The sequence below is a fragment of the Narcine bancroftii genome, chromosome 2 (genome assembly GCF_036971445.1).
Source record: "Narcine bancroftii isolate sNarBan1 chromosome 2, sNarBan1.hap1, whole genome shotgun sequence".
NCBI classification, from domain to species: Eukaryota; Metazoa; Chordata; class Chondrichthyes; order Torpediniformes; family Narcinidae; genus Narcine; species Narcine bancroftii.
The window spans coordinates 152,269,981-152,286,491 of record NC_091470.1 but is presented as its reverse complement, the minus strand read 5'-3'; the positions used below and the strand labels follow the sequence as shown (position 1 = coordinate 152,286,491).

The following is a 16,511-nucleotide window of genomic DNA, read 5'->3' as shown; positions in this document are numbered from 1 at the left end:
TTATGCAAGGATTGAGTACAGGAATAACAATACTTTACTGCATTTTTATAAGGCCTTGGTGAGAAAGGACCTGAAAGATCATGTATATTTTTGGACTTTTGGTCTTACCACCTAGAGTAGAACATAATTTCTAAGAAGCGTGTGTACTGACAATAACCGCACCAGCAGTGCGAGTATAAGACAGCTTTAATAAACTAATATGTACACTAAGAGGTCTTGTCTCTCTGCAAGACGAACCTGGAAGGCTAGACTGTAGATCTGGACTGCTTTACATAAAGGTCACTGGGGTGACCCCTGGTGACCTAGTGGTGTAATTACATATCACCACATTCACCCCCTTAAAAAATTGTTATTCTCCCCCAACCTCCTTCCCTTGTTTGTAAGTTCATAAGTCCAAAATTTTTCAGGGCTACCATTGCCTTCTGGACCTCCTTGGTAGTGGTATAGGGGTGGGGAGTGCAGTCAGCCTTTCGATCTTTCTTGGTGAAGGTGCGGGAGTGGGAAGTACTAGATGATGTAGCCGTGTGGGCTGGGGATCCTCTTGTATGGGATTAGGTCCTACAATCAAGTCTAGGGTGGTGATATTTTGTGGGGCGGGCGTACCCAGGGTCCTGATTTCCGGGGTGGGTGATATAGTCCTCTGGGGTGGCTCGATGGACGACTGTTCTAGTGACTGCTGCTGCGCTCCTTGTTGATCCGTAGACATCTGTGTTTCCTCCGCGTTGTTCACACATCCGGCCGGCGCGAGATCCCTAGTGGCCACCGAGTCTTCTCTTCCATCTGGGAATGTGACGAAGGCGTACTGAGGGTTCGCGTGCCTCAACTCCACTTGATCCACCAGCGGGTCCACTTTGTGGGGTCTGCAGTGCTTCTGGAGGAGAAAAGGTCCTGGTGTCATCATCCATTTAGGCAGCACTGTGTCCGTCGTAGCTTTCCTTGTGAAAGATAAGATACGGTCATGTGGGGTCATGTTAGTGGCAGTTCACAACAAAGTGTAGGGCTTCTGGCAACACTTCTTGCCATCTACTAACAGGCAGGTCTTTTGCTTTTAAGGTCAAGAGGACCGTTTTCCAGATAGTGGCATTTTCCCTTTCGACTTCTCCATTCCCCCTGGGATTGTAAGTTGCTGTGCGGCTGGTAACAATCCCTCTCTCGTGCAGGTACTGCTGTACTTCTGCACTCATGAATGCAGCTCCCCTGTCTGTGTGTATGTAGTTCGGGTACCCAAATATGCTGAAGGTGGTTGGAGGCATTTTATAACAGTGGCTGCTGATACATCAGAACACGGGATTGCAAAGGGGAAATGGGAATATTCATCTATTACCTTTAGGAAATAGACATTTGTATTATTGGACGGGAGTGGGCCTTTAAAATCGAGGCTGAGGCGATCAAAAGGTTTGGTAGCTTTTATCAGGGTGGCTTTGTCTGGCTAGTAAAATTGTGGTTTGCATTCTGCACAGATGGGGCAGCTCTTGTTCACTGACCTCAGTTCAAGATGCACCAAAGGAGGACAAAGGGATTAATCAAGAGAGCAAAAATAAATTACGAAAGTAAGCTTGCGGCAAATATAAAAACCGACTGCAAAAGCTTTTATAAATATGTCAAGAGGAAAAGATTGGTGAAATCCAGAGTAGGTCCCTTGCAGTCGGAATCAGGGGAATATATAATGGGGAATAAGGAAATGGCAGACCAATTAAATTCTTACTTTAGTACTGTTTTTACAAGAGAGGATACAAATAACCTCCCAAGGATGTTGGGAAACATAGAGACTAATGCAAGGGAGGAACTGAAAGAAATCAGTATCTCTAAGGACATGGTCTTGGGGAAATTGATGGGATTGAAGGCAGATAAATCCCAAGGGCCTGATAATCTACATCCTAGGGTACTTAAGGAAGTGGCCATTCAGATAGTAGATGCTTTAAGAATTATTTTCCAGAACTCGATAGACTCAGGATCAGTACCCATGGATTGGAGGGTAGCTAATGTTACCCCACTATTTAAAAAGGGGGGTAGAGAAAAAGCAGGGAATTATAGGCCGGTGAGCCTTACATCAGTAGTGGGCAAAATGATGGAATCCATTATTAAGGATGTAATAGTGGAGCATATGACTAGCAGAGAAGGGATCGGACGGAGTCAACATGGATTTACAAAAGGTAAATCGTGCTTGACAAATCTATTGGAATTCTTTGAGATGGTGACAGGTAAAATAGATGGGGAGAGCCAGTGGATGTGGTGTACCTTGACTTCCAAAAGGCCTTCGATAAGGTCCCGCATAAACGACTGGCATGCAAAATCAAGGCTCATGGGATTGGGGGCAAAGTATTGATGTGGATGGAGAACTGGCTGGCAGATAGAAGACAGAGAGTTGGGATAAACAGCTCGTTTTCTGAGTGGCAGGCGGTGACCAGTGGGTTGCCACAGGGATCTGTACTGGGACCCCAGCTGTTCACAATTTACATTAATGATCTGGATGAGGGGATTGGATGTAATATTTCCAAATTTGCAGATGACACTAAGCTAGGAGGGGTTGTGTGCACTGAAGAGGGGGTCAGGAAGCTCCAATGTGATTTGGATAAATTGAGGGACTGGGCAGATATTTGGCAAATGCACTACAATGTGGATAAATGTGAGGTTATCCACTTTGGTAATACAAACTGGAGGGCAGATTACTATTTGAATGGCAATAGATTAAGAGATGAGAAAGTGCAGAGAGACCTAGGGGTACTTGTACACCAGTCTCTGAAGGCGAGCATGCAGGTACAGCAGGCAGTTAAAAAGGCAAATAGTATGTTGGCCTTCATATCAAGAGGGTTTGAGTATAGGAACACGGATACCTTACTGCAGCTGTACAGGGCCTTGGTGAGACCACACCTGGAGTATTGTGTGCAGTTTTGGTCACCTTATCTAAGGAAGGATGTTCTTGCAATGGAGGGAGTGCAGAGGAGATTCACCAGGCTGATACCTGGAATGGCAGGAATGACTTATAAGGAAAGGTTGCACAAATTGGGATTGTACTCGCTGGAGTTTAGAAGATTGAGAGGGCATCTCATAGAGACATAAAATTCTGGCAGGACTGGACAGAATGGATGCAGATGGGATGTTTCCAATGATGGGAAAATCCAGAACCCGGGGCCATGGTTTGAGGATAATAGGCAAACCATTTAGGACCAAGATGAGGAGGAATTTCTTTACCCAGAGGGTGGTGAATCTGTGGAATTCATTGCCACAGAGGACAGTAGAGGCAGGTTCATTAAATATATTTAAGAGGGAATTAGATATATTTCTTCAGTATAAGGGTATTAAAGGTTACGGAGTGAAGGCGGGGACGGGGTACTGAACTTTAAGATCAGCCATGATCTCGTTGAATGGCGGACCAGGCTCGAAGGGTCGAATGACCTACTCCTGCTCCTATCTTCTATGTTTCTATGTTTCCTCTACTGAAAATGGGAGGTTTTGGGTTTTAATGAAGTGAAGCAGTCTAGCAACTCCTGGGTGGCCCAGCTCATTGTGAAAGCTCTGCAACTGAGACGTGTAGTTAAGGATGGCACAAGTGCCTCTGGACAGCGCGTCTGGGGGATTGTTGAGTCTCCCAGGGCGGTATAGAATGTCATAGATAAATGTAGACAATTCAATCCGCCAGCGCAGGATTTTGTCGTTCTTAATTCTCCCCCTCTTCTGCTTATCGAACATAAAAGCCACAGACCGTTGGTCCGTAACGAGGGTGAAGTGTTTTAAAGCCAGATAATGTCGCCAGTGCCTTACTGCTTCCACAATGGCTAGGGCCTCCTTCTCTACTGCTGAGTGTCTTACCTCTGACCCCTGTAGGGTTCGCGAGAAAAAGGCCACCGGTCGTCCGTCTTGGTTTAGGGTGGCTGCCAGAGCCACATCGGATACATCCATTTCTACTTGAAATGGGATCAACTCATCTATGGACCACATGGTAGCTTTAGTGATATGATCCCTAATGTCCCTGAATGCTCTGGTGGCTGCTGGGCACAGTGGGAAAACTGAGGCTTTTATAAGTGGGAGGGCCCTGTCAGCTTAGTTGGGGACCCATTGGGCGTAGTAAGCGAACAGTCCCAAACACCTTTATAGTGCTTTCAGCGTGTGTGACACTGGGAGGTCTAGGAGAGGGCGCATACAGGCTGGATCTGGGCTGATTTCCCCATTCTGCACTATGTAGCCCAGGATTGGCAACTTCCTGGCGCTAAAGACGCATTTGTCCCTGTTGTATGTTAGGTTCCTTTCCTCGGTTGCCTGGAAGAAGCGTTTTAAATTCGTGTCATGATCCTCCATAGATTCTCATGCTGTCTAAGTAGGGGAACACCGCTTTCAGTTGGAACTCATCTACTATTCGGTCCATTTCTCTCTGAAACAGAGACACTCCATTGGTGCCACCGAAGGGGAGTTGCAGAAATTGATACAGCCTGCCGTCTGCCTCAAATGCCGTGTAAATGCGATCGCTGTTTCTAATGGGCAGTTAGTGGTGTGCTGCCTTCAGGTCTATGGTGGAGAACACCTTATACTGCGCAATGTTGTTGACCATGTCTGCTATGCGTGGCAGGGGGTAGGCATCTAGTTGTGTAAATTTGTTGATTGGCTGTAATCCACTACCATGCGCAGTTTTTCTCCTGACTTTACTACAACCACCTGGGCTTTCCAGGGGCTGGTGCTCTGCTCTATGATGCCCTCCTATAGTAACCTGCGGACCTCTGTCCTCCGCCCAGCTGTCCTCGGCTCTGTCCCTCAGGCTGTACCTCCTGCTCTTTGTGGCTATTGGTGTGCATTCTGGGGTCAGGTGTCTATGTTCAGGACAGACAGGTTGCAGTGTTGTTTCTTCATAAGGTATAGTGGGGGGGTGAGGCCCGTTGTGCACTATTGTAATGCTTTCTAACTGGCACTGAAAATCTAACCCCAATAGTACCGGGACACAGAGGTGAGGGAGTACTAGTAATTTGAACCCTTTGTGTTTTATGCCCTGAATTTCTAGAGTAACCCTGCAAAACTGTTTTACCTCAGCCGCAAGGCTGCTGGCTGCTAACAGAATCCGGTGCTCACTCAGGCGTGTGGGGAGGCCAAGGCAGTTGACTAACCCCTGGTCATTAAAACTTTCACTGCTTCCAGTATCTATTAAGCAATTTACCCTCACATCATTAATTTTGATGCACACAGTGGCATCAGATAAATTGTGTAGACTCATCTGATTCATGCATAGGGAAGCAAGTCTGGCGTGTCCTTCCATCCGATAGTACTCGACATCATATTCATCTCCTGAAGACTGTGTCCTCTGCTCTGTAGCATTTGTCCAAGATGGCTGGCTGCACATGGCATTCTTCTTCTGTTTGTCTGTGGAGAAAGAAGAGCTTTCCCACCTCTCATTAGCATGAGAATGGGGCTTGGCTGTGGCCTTGGGGCTTCTGCAGACTTTTGCACAATGCCCACGTTTTCCACATTTGGAACAGACATTTTCTCTGTCAGGGCAGAGGGCTCTGGGGTGCTTTATTTCTCCACAGAAAAAGCACTTGGGACCCTCAAGGTGCTGCTGCTGCTGTGAATTCCTGTGAGGCAACAGATTTTTCTTTTCGTGGGGCTAGAGAGTCCAGCAGTGTGACGTTTGTCCAAACCCCAGGGTCTTGTGAGTACTCCTCCAATCCTTTCATGGTGCCTTCTAAAGCTTCTGCAATAGTTTCTGCCTCATCTAGCCCCACCATTCCTTTCTCCAGCAATTGATGTCTCATCTCAGTGGACCGTCTGCCCGCAACAATTCTGTCCCTAATAAGGTCTTCCACATACTCCTGAGTTGATACTGCTTTAAAGTTGCAGCCTCTCGCCAGGTCTTTCAGAGAGAGTATAAAGTCTCTGGCAGACACCCTTACTTGTTGTGACCTGGTCATGAGCCTGTACCGGGAGTGGAGTTCGCTATGCCCCTTACTGTAATGCCTCTGTAAAGTGCTCATTGCCTCTTGATGACCTGGCATCCTGTATAACGGAGTAAGGGTGGTCTCCCAGCTGCGCTAACAGCAGCATTAATATCTGATGCCTCAGCACCCTCCACGTAATTCAGAAAGGATCTCTGCCAGGAGCCAAATTGCATGCCAGCTCTGGGATTTCTGGGATTGAGCTCCAGCCTGTCTGGTCCCAGAACATGGCTAAGCCGCAGTCTCTGGGCTCCTTAGGTAATGTGGAGGCACCCCAGGGGTTATTCCCGGTCTCCACATGGTCTCTGGATCTAGGTATAGCAAGGTGGACCCTGCGGTACTGGGAGCTGCTGGTAGAGCCTCTGTGGGGCTTGTGTCTGCTGGAGGAGTGACCTGGGTGCTTGGGGCTGTTGGCTGAGTCTCTGGCTTTGGGACGTTGCAGCGAGCTTAGAGGGGATCCCAGCGTCAGGTCTCCGTGGTACTGGGGAAACTGCTGCTGGGGGAGTGATGGTAGCGGTGTCTGCTTTCCCTGGCTCTGGAGTGGTCGGGAATTCTGCATGTATGTGGAGCACAACTTGTGGAGATCCTTCCAACTGTGGTTGTAGTGGCCCCTTTCTGATCGGACCAGGGTTTAGGGTCGGCGGTGCCTGTACCGGCGAACCCACAGGCAGGCAGGGCTCTTGGCTATTTCTTACCTGCCCTATCGTACTTCTGTGGTCTTCCCCGCATTCCACCACGATTCCAGTACAGCAGTCCCTCGCCGTCTCTGTCCTCGGATGTACATGGGTGCTGGTCGTCCCCAGATTCCTTTCCTCAGGAAGAGTCTCCAGGTGGTCGGGAATGCGAGTTGGAACAGAAGCTGCTTCCATCCAAGTAGCTATGATATTAGTTTATTAAGTTGTACTGACAATAATCACACCAGCAGTGCGAGTATAAGACAGCTTTAATAAACTAATATGTACACTAAGAGGTCTTGTCTCTGCAAGATGAAATTGGAAGGCTGAACTGTAGCTCTGGACTGCTTTATATACAAGGTCACTGGGATGACCCCTGGTGACCTAGTAGTGTAATTACATATCACCACAGTGAGCTTTTATTGGGCTTTTCTGGAATGATTAAAAGCCCAGAGAATGCTAAAAGTAAGCTGGAGAATTAAAATAAGCGGACAAATATGATGAGGAGAACAAGTATGGAGGGTCCAAGAAGAGATGAGTCTGAATGCAGTTTAATCACAAACAAGGATCTTTATTTACACACAGGGAAAAGTCACAACAGGGATGTCTCTCTCTCACACACACACACACACACACACACACACACACACACACACACACACACACACACACACACACACACACACACACACACACACACACACACACACACGAGAGAGGATACAAATAACCTTCCAAGGATGTTGGGAAACATAGAGTCTAATGCGAGGGAGGAACTGAAAGAAATCAGTATCTCTAAGGACATGGTCTTGGGGAGATTGAAGGCCGATAAATCCCAAGGGCCTGATAATCTACATCCTAGGGTACTTAAGGAAGTGGCCATTCAGATAGCAGATACTTTAAGAATTATTTTCCAGAACTCAATAGACTCAGGATCAGTACCCATGGATTGGAGGGTAGCTAATGTTACCCCATTATTTAAAAAGGGGGGTAGAGAAAAAGCGGGGAATTATAGGCCGGTGAGCCTTACATCAGTAGTGGGCAAAATGATGGAATCCATTATTAAGGATGTAATAGCGGAGCATATGACTAGCAGAGAAGGGATCGGACAGAGTCAACATGGATTTACAAAAGGTAAATCGTGCTTGACAAATCTATTAGAATTCTTTGAGATGGTGACAGGTAAAATAGATGGGGGAGAGCCAGTGGATGTGGTGTACCTGGACTTCCAAAAGGGCTTCGATAAGGTCCCACATAAACGACTGGCTTCCAAAATCAAGGCTCATGGGATTGGGGGCAAGGTATTGATGTGAATTGAGAACTGGCTGGCAGATAGAAGACAAGAGAGTTGGGATAAACAGCTCGTTTTCTGAGTGGCAGGCGGTGACCAGTGGGGTACCACAGGGATCTGTACTGGGACCCCAGCTGTTCACAATTTACATTAATGATCTGGATGAGGGGATTGGATGTAATATCTCCAAATTTGCAGATGACACAAAGCTAGGAGGGGTTGTGTGCACTGAAGAGGGCATCAGGAAGCTCCAGTGAGATTTGGATAAATTGGGGGTCTGGGCAGATACATGGCAAATGCACTACAATGTGGATAAATGTGAGGTTATCCACTTTGGTAATACAAACTGGAGGGCAGATTACTATCTGAATGGCAATAGATTGGGAGATGGGGAAGTGCAGAGAGACCTCGGGATTCTTGTGCACCAGTCACTGAAGGCGAGCATGCAGATACAGCAGGAGGTTAAAAAGGCAAATGATATGTTGGCCTTCATATCAAGAGGGTTTGAGTATAGGAACAAGGATACCTTACTGCAGCTGTACAGGGCCTTGGTGAGACCCCACCTGGAGTATTGTGTGCAGTTTTGGTCACCTTATCTAAGGAAGGATGTTCTTGCAATGGAGAGAGTACAAAGGCGATTCACCAGGCTGATACCTGGAATGGCAGGAATAACTTATGAGGAACGATTGCGCAATTTGGGATTGTACTCGCTGGAGTTTAGAAGATTGAGAGGGGATCTCATAGAGACGTATAAAATTCTGGCAGGACTGGACAGAATGGATGCGGAAGGGATGTTTCCGATGGTGGGGGAGTCCAGAACCCAGGGCCATGGTTCGAGGATAATAGGCAAACAATTTAGGACCGAGATGAGGAGGAATTACTTTACCCAGAGGGTGGTGAATCTGTGGAATTCATTGCCACAGAGAGCAGTCGAGGCAGGTTCATTGAATATATTTAAGAGGGAATTAGATATATTTCTTCAGTATAAGGGAATTAGGGGTCACGGAGAGAAGGCGGGGACGGGGTACTGAACTTTAAGATCAGCCATGATCTCATTGAATGGCGGAGCAGGCTCGAAGGGCCAAATGACCTACTCCTGCTCCTATCTTCTATGTTTTTCTATGGTTTTTTTTCTATGTTAAAAGAAAAATATCTGCTTTATACTGCAGCCAGCTGGGTATGCCCAGATGAGGTGAGGTGTTCAAGAGAGCCAATTGTAAGATGTGCCCTCACCTATGGGTGAACAAACCTTGAATAACATGGGGAAATGATTTTCGATCTACCTGGTCAGATGATTCCCCCAGAGGCAAGCACATGGAAAATCTTTTGTTCGGAGCAGTTTCCTGTCTGACCTGTTCGATAAACCTCCGAATAACAGCAACTAAATACTCAGGGTCATATTTGCATGTTGCATCAACAAAGCTCAAAGTAAACTCAAGGATCAGCAGCTTATCTTCCATCTTGGGATATTTCAACTCTGAAATCAAGAATTGTCTGTCTGTTTCAGAATTGGCCAGACCTAGAAAAAGGTTTTCAGTCTGAAACATGATTCAGTTTTTCACTTACCACGTGCCACCTTATTTACTGATCATTTTCAGTATTCTCTGTTTTTGACTTCACACTTACACCACCCGTAATGTGTTGTAACTCACAATACCAACATTGATTTATTTCTGCTTTCTTCTCTCTTCACTCAGCTTCTCTTTGTCCTTTCCAGATAAAACAATAGCAATTAGAAAGCCTTCATCAGCCTTTCTCAGCTTGTACCTTGTCTAGCACCTCTCCAGTCTCTCCTCATAACTTAAACACTTTATCACAGGCAGCACACGGGTGACTCTTCGTTCTGTCCAGAGCAGCCATGATTTTCCTGTAATGTGGTGATCAGAACTCCATACAGTACTCCAGCCATGATCCAATCTCTATTTTATATACAGCAACATCCCTGGTCTTAAAATGTATGCATTAAACAAAAGTATTGGAGAAACTCAGCAGGTCACACAGCACCGATAGAAAGTGAAAGGCAGTCAACATTTCTACGGATGCTGCGTGATCTGCTAAATTTCTCCTGCTCTTTTGTTTACTGCACTTAGACCCCAGCATCTGCAAATTTTCTTCTTTACCTTTGATATTCTATGTCTCAGCTAATGGGGGAAAATATACTATACGCCACCTTCACAACTTCAGGCATACTTGAATTGTAATCATAGTTCTTAAATTCATTCATTCACTCTCCGGTCCTTCTATTCACCTTTATGGATCATAATAAAGACACACATAACTGCTGGAGGAACTCATTGGTCTTGCAGCTTCCATAGGAGGTAAAGATACATTATTGACATTCGGGCCTGAGGCCTTCATCAAGGAACAAGCAAAGAAAACTCCCTGGTGACCATATCTTTTGGTCATTTTTCATTAATTGATTAGCAAAATGAGCACCTGGTAATCAGAAAACTGCATCCCATGCTCTTTCCCAGAACTAAAAAATGTTTTATATTTGATAGTATATCACTGAGCATTTGGGACATCTTGTACCTTGGTTTATATTTCTCTCCCAGAACTGCCACTGAGGCTTTAACTGAGGAAAATATCTCATGAGATTATCAGTTTGGGTCACAGAATACTTGCTCATTAAAGGTCTAATTTGATTGCATGCCAAGGATAATTGTGCACCCCTTTCTTGGGCTATGTGGGAGAATAATTAGTCGGTTCCCTCCTGGATCATTATTCTATTTTTGAACCTCGACTGGGATATTGAAAGGGAAAAAGAGAAGTATTATCTCTCAAAGTCTCTGCAGTCAAAAAGCTACTTGGAGGGTAGTTTAAGTGATGCGGCAGGAATCCTGTTAGAATGTGGAATGTGATCAGGCAAATGGAAATAAGATTCAATTGGACACCATATAGCCATAAATGATACACCAAGCAAGATATAGAAGAAACTCACATACAGTGCATTAATATTAATTTATAGCTGTCGAGTTTAACAATGTGGTAAATGAAAAAGCATGAGATACCTATAAAAACCAGTCAGTATGAATTTTGTGAAATTGGGAACTTGGTAAAATCTCCAATGCTGAACAATTCTTGGTGGGTTTTTTTAATTGAATGAACAAAATAATTAAAAACATTTATTCTGAACATAAAATATCTCAATCAATAAATGATATGCACTAAAATATTAAATATAGATTAATTTGGCTGGTTTCCATTTAAGGTGGTCTCATCATTAGTTGGAATCTCTTTCTTTTTCTCCATCTGATGAGTACCTTCAAACCTATTATTGCAAATCTATGATAGCCCTGCATTCATTTTTCTTCCAAGTATTCATTGAGTTCCTTTTCAAAACATCATGATTGAATCTGCCTCCCCAGACCTCCACCCCCAATTGTACCTCTAAATATCACAAGGAAGTTCCTCTCCAACTCTCATTCCATGGAGAACAACCACAACATCTCCAATTTGCCTCTGTCTCTCATCTGTGAAATGATTTTTAGTAAGTCTCTTCTTCACTCTCCCCAAGTTCTCCATCCGTTCGCTGAAGTGTATCGTGGAAATCTGGTTACTGTATTCCAGTTTTGTCCAATCATTTGTTTTATAAAGATTCATCATTAATTCCTTTTCTGAATCCTTTGCCCCTTAAACCCCTCACGATTTTCTCATTACTCTATCTATGTCATAGGCCAATCACTTTCAGAGATTTTTCTACGTACTCCAGGTTTCTCTGTTCCAGTACTCATTTTAGAATTGTGCTTCACAGTTTATAAAACTTATCTTCTTACGTTCCTTCTGAAATTTAATACCACATTTCAATGTAAAGTTTCATATTTCAGTGTTTGTCCTATTCCATCAGACTATCTGTAACCTCTTTTTTTTAAAATTTTTTTATTTTTCACACTATAAACCACATTGATCAAGGTACATACATTTTCCTTTTCAAATATATAGTGTCGTTTTCTCCTCCCTCTTCCCATCCCACCCTCCCTACCTCCCCTCCCATTCATTTAAAGTTCAGAATCTAAGATACATTAAACCCGTCAAACAATGTTGTCACTCAATAAAAATAAACAAGAAATTCCACTGAGTCGGTTCTTTTCATTCCCTTCTCCTTCTGTCATTTTAGGTGGTAGATGTCCCCGGTAGGTTTTCTCTATTATGTTTCATGTATGGCTCCCATATTTGTTAAATATTGTAATATTATTTCTTAAATTATATGTTATTTTTTCTAATGGAATACGACTATCTGTAACCTCTTGAAGACTATTAATGTGCCATAGTTCACTACACTGTCTGGAAATTTGGAAATGTTGCCATATCTTCCCAAGTCCCAGTCATAAATATATATTAAGAAAACAAAATAGTCCCAGTAGCAAAACCCAAGAGAACACCATTCTATACTTCATTCTGTACATACAGCAGTTCGCTTCAGTTGCCCGTGCCTTGTAACTTACCGAATTTTCCACCCATATTTTGCTACTCTTTTTTATTCTGTAAGATTCAATTTTGATGAAAAAACTGTAAAACTGTATTTTATCAAAATGCCTTTTGAAAATATATTGCATCATTTTTCACCTCATCAACTTTCTCTGATATTTCATCAAACAACTCAATCAAATTGGCCTATCACTGCAATCCCATCCTTGCGACATTTTACTTATTTTTCTGACATCTATTCTGTACTTGGCTAAGCACCCAACCAGTGATTTGCCCCTGCTGGTATACCTTCCATCTGAGTTTGGATTAGAATCTTTGAGGGATGTCGCTCCATCGGTGAGCTAGATTGCCCAATGCCTGTAAATAGTTCCTAAAATGGTGTTAAAAATCTTATGCTCTTCGGCAAACATCTCAAGGCAAATATGGTAAGATAATTGGAACAAATTTCACCTTTGGGCAAATAATGAACTAGACTGATTAAAAAAATTAAGCACCAAGATAATGAAGAGGCATTGATGAACTCCAAAAGTATGTTTTACGTGGCCCTTTTCCCTCACTCTATGCAAATATTTCTGTCAGAACGAGCTGCATTATCTGTTTGAAAGTTAAGGTCGGCTGGTTTTCAAGTGATATGAGAGTAGCCAACTTGCTGAATTTTAGCTGCAACAAAAGATTTAAAAAAATAGAATTAATGCACCACATTAAAATTGCCTTTCCATTCACTGCAACAGAAGTTAAACTTTAGTAAAACTTTAAGTGGAAGGATAGAGAATTATATAAAATAGTGTAACCTTTAGATAGTGAGATTTACATTCATATCTTTTAAATAACAAAGGAGCTGGACGAGTTTTGCATAAAAATATAATCAAGTTAAAAGTTACCTTTTTATATCAAATGGCAACAATTGTAGGAAGGATAATAATGCTTTGATTTTCTCCGATCTTGCGTTCATCATTAAAAGTACATTTCATTAGGGCATGGGGCCCTTTAAGGGCACAAGTAAGTAGAATTCATGTATTCTGAATGTAGTCCATTGAATCTTACTGCATTATCTGGGATTTCAGGCTGTGATGTTTGGAGTGTTATGTCGCAGACCAGCAGCAATGGAAATTCACTTTTTTCTTTTAAGACACTATATTTATTAATAACTATTAATAATATAACACATTAGTCAAATCAAACTATGTATGAATTTACACATGCGTGTGTGTTTGTGTGTGTGTGTGTGTGTGTGTGTGTGTGTGTGTGCTTGTGTGTGTGTGTCTGTGTGTGTGTGTGTCTGTGTGTGTGTGTGTCTGTGTGTGTGTGTGTGTTTGGCACAGAAGTAATTATGAAGGATATGGGAGAAGCTGAGTGATGGATCTGCTGAAAACTCACCAATCCTTGTCAAATTTCTTCCAGAAATATTCTTTTGTAGAAACAGTTGTCACAACTTCCCATTTCCTTGTGTAGGGGAAACAAAACCTAGATTCGGGTCAGTCAAAGTGACCTTTCTTTGGTCATGGTGGAGTTCAATAATTCCCCTGACAGGGAGAATTAGCCGATTTGTCCATTATCACACAGAGTCATTCCTGCTTTGTGTTCAATGAGATGGCCACTGGTCAATAATGTGCTGTTCCTTCAGTGTTCCACACATATGACTCTCTCACTACCTGGAAAAAAGCAACAAATGTTCTTTATTCTCTCCAAAGTTTCAAAGTTTGGGTATAGCTGTTGCCACCTAATCTCTCCACAGTTGTGAATGGTAGCAGCCTGTGCTAGCCCTTAAAGTGACATTCATATTAAATGCAACAGGAGCTCACAAAAGCAGGAACTGGAGAGGAGGAGTTGTAGATGTAGCTGAAAGTTGTCGAAGGTTACAAGATGATATGCACAGGATATAGAGTTGGGCAAAAAAGTAGCAGATAGAGTTCAATCAGGATAAGTGTGAGGTGATGCTTTCGGGAACAACAAACCAGAAGCCTGAGTACAGGGTGAATGGTTGGTTACCTAAGAGTGTGGATGAATGGAATGACCTTGGGGGTTCAAATCTATTCATCCCTCAAGGTCACCACATATGTTGATTGGATCGTTAAAAAGGCTTCATTAATGGGGGCTTGAGTTCAGGAGCAGAGAGGTCATGTTTCAACTCTACAAATCTCTGGTAGAATATTGTGTTCATTTCTGGTCACCTAATTATAGGAAGGATATGGAAGCTATGGAGAGGGTGCAGAAGAGATTTATCAGGATGTTGCCTGGATTGGAAAACAAGCCTTATGATGCAAGGTTAGCAGAGCTGGGACTTTTCTCTTTGGAGTTTAGAAAGATGAGAGGAGACTTGATAGAGGTTTACAAGATTCTGAGAAGCATAGACAAGGTGGATATCCAAAACCTGTTTCATAGGGCAGGAACAGTAAACACCAGAGGACATATGTACAAAGTTAAGGGAGGGAAGTTTAGGGGAGACATTAAGGGTATTTTTTTTGCATAGTGAGTTGTGGGTGCATGGAATGCCTTGCTGGGGATGGTGGTTGAGGCTGAAACATTAGGAGCTATGAGATAGGGAGGGTTTGGTACTTTTTTTAGAAGGAATATATGGATCGGCACAACATTGAGAGCCGAAGGGCCTGTACTGCGTTGTAAATCTTTTATTTGTTGAACCAAAATTCCTCAGTCTATCAGAATATTACAGTGTCTAAGTAGGCTATGATTTCTGATTCTCATGTAAACTGAAAGGCTCTTTGATTAAAAAATGCGAAAGATAACTTGTTTTTTCCAGAGACTATAACAATAAATGATTCATTAGCATTATGTAGGCGATCAGAAAGTCAAATCTCATCCAATTGTATTGGAAAGCTCTTTGATCCTCTGCTGTCTGAAGGGGATAAATATGCAAAGCATCAGATGCAAACCATAAAGCAGAAAGACCTTAGAGAAAGTAAAGACAAAAACAGCAGAGTGCAGAGTGTTGAGTCTGTTTAATAACATTAACAGCTTGCATCTATTTTGGATCTTTAAAATGCCCCATGGTGATTCAGACAAAATATGACATCAAGTTAAGTGAGGAGAATTTGGGACTGGCGAGCAAATGATTGGTCAGATATTAAGGAGCATCTAAAATGTGAGGAAGGAAGCAAAGAGATTCCAAGATGATTTATGGAGCTTGGGGCCTGAAGGTGTGACCAGCAATGATGGAGTGATTAAAATTAGTAATGTGCATAATTCCAAAACTGTAAAATATTGCAGAAATAAAGACTGAAGAGAATTCTGCATGGATGGGAAGAGAACTTGGGTACCAAAAAATTATAAAAACCGCAGTGAGATTTTTAAAAAAACTTTGTTTGACAAGAAGTCTGATTTAGGCCAGTGAGCTTTGGGATTGTGGGTTAATGGTATAATTTTGGATGCAATATTTGATTTTTGAATGACCTTAAATTATGGAAAACAAAATATCTGGATGACAGTAGATCCAACAATATTCAAGAACATTTTCACCATCCAACCCTCAAGACAAACTTCTCATTGACAACCTTAAATATTCAGAGCCTCAATTACTGCAGTGAATGCCAACTAACAATCACATTTATTCACCAAGACTACTTTCAGTGGCAACTCCAAAGCCCACAAAGAAGGATAAAAAAAGACATGTGCAAGGTCGAACCACAGGTTCACTCCAAGTCACATACCATTCTGACCTGGAAATACATTATTGTTTCTTCATTCTAATTCGGCTTATGTGTGGCAGGTGTATACAACATTGTGGGATTACCTTCACAAAGATTCCAGTAATTGAAGAAGTCTGATTGCTGTAACTTTTTCAATGCCTACTTTATATAAATGAATTTTTAAAAATGTAATGTTGCTGTTGGTTGCCTGGTGTGTATATTATGAGAACTTTGGGGATTTGGATTGGTGACAACATCAAGTCAGTTAAAGATGAGCAATTTTATTTGTTTGAACAATATCATGTGCCGTGCCTCAGAGAATAAATGTGTGGTGGTTATCTCTCCAGAGTAAGGAGAACACTGGTTCAATTCTCAGATCATGTGAAGTTAGTTCACCTTAGTTTGGTTGGCCCAATACTGCTGTGACAAAATGAGCCAGATGGTGGGATACTCTATATTTACAATGCACTGTCCATGAATCTTTCTCATAAAATCTATTTCGAAAATGCAAGTCTTTTACTCCTGGAGAGAGTATAACACTCTGGATTCATTGAAA

The 16,511-nt window shown here is 42.7% G+C and overlaps 1 protein-coding gene across 7 annotated transcripts in view; it reads left to right on the top strand.

Moving 5' to 3' along the window:
* Positions 1 to 16,511, top strand: part of camta1a (calmodulin binding transcription activator 1a) — a 1,025,873-nt gene that overhangs the window by 518,428 nt on the left and 490,934 nt on the right. The gene's annotated exons all lie outside the window — the stretch shown is intronic.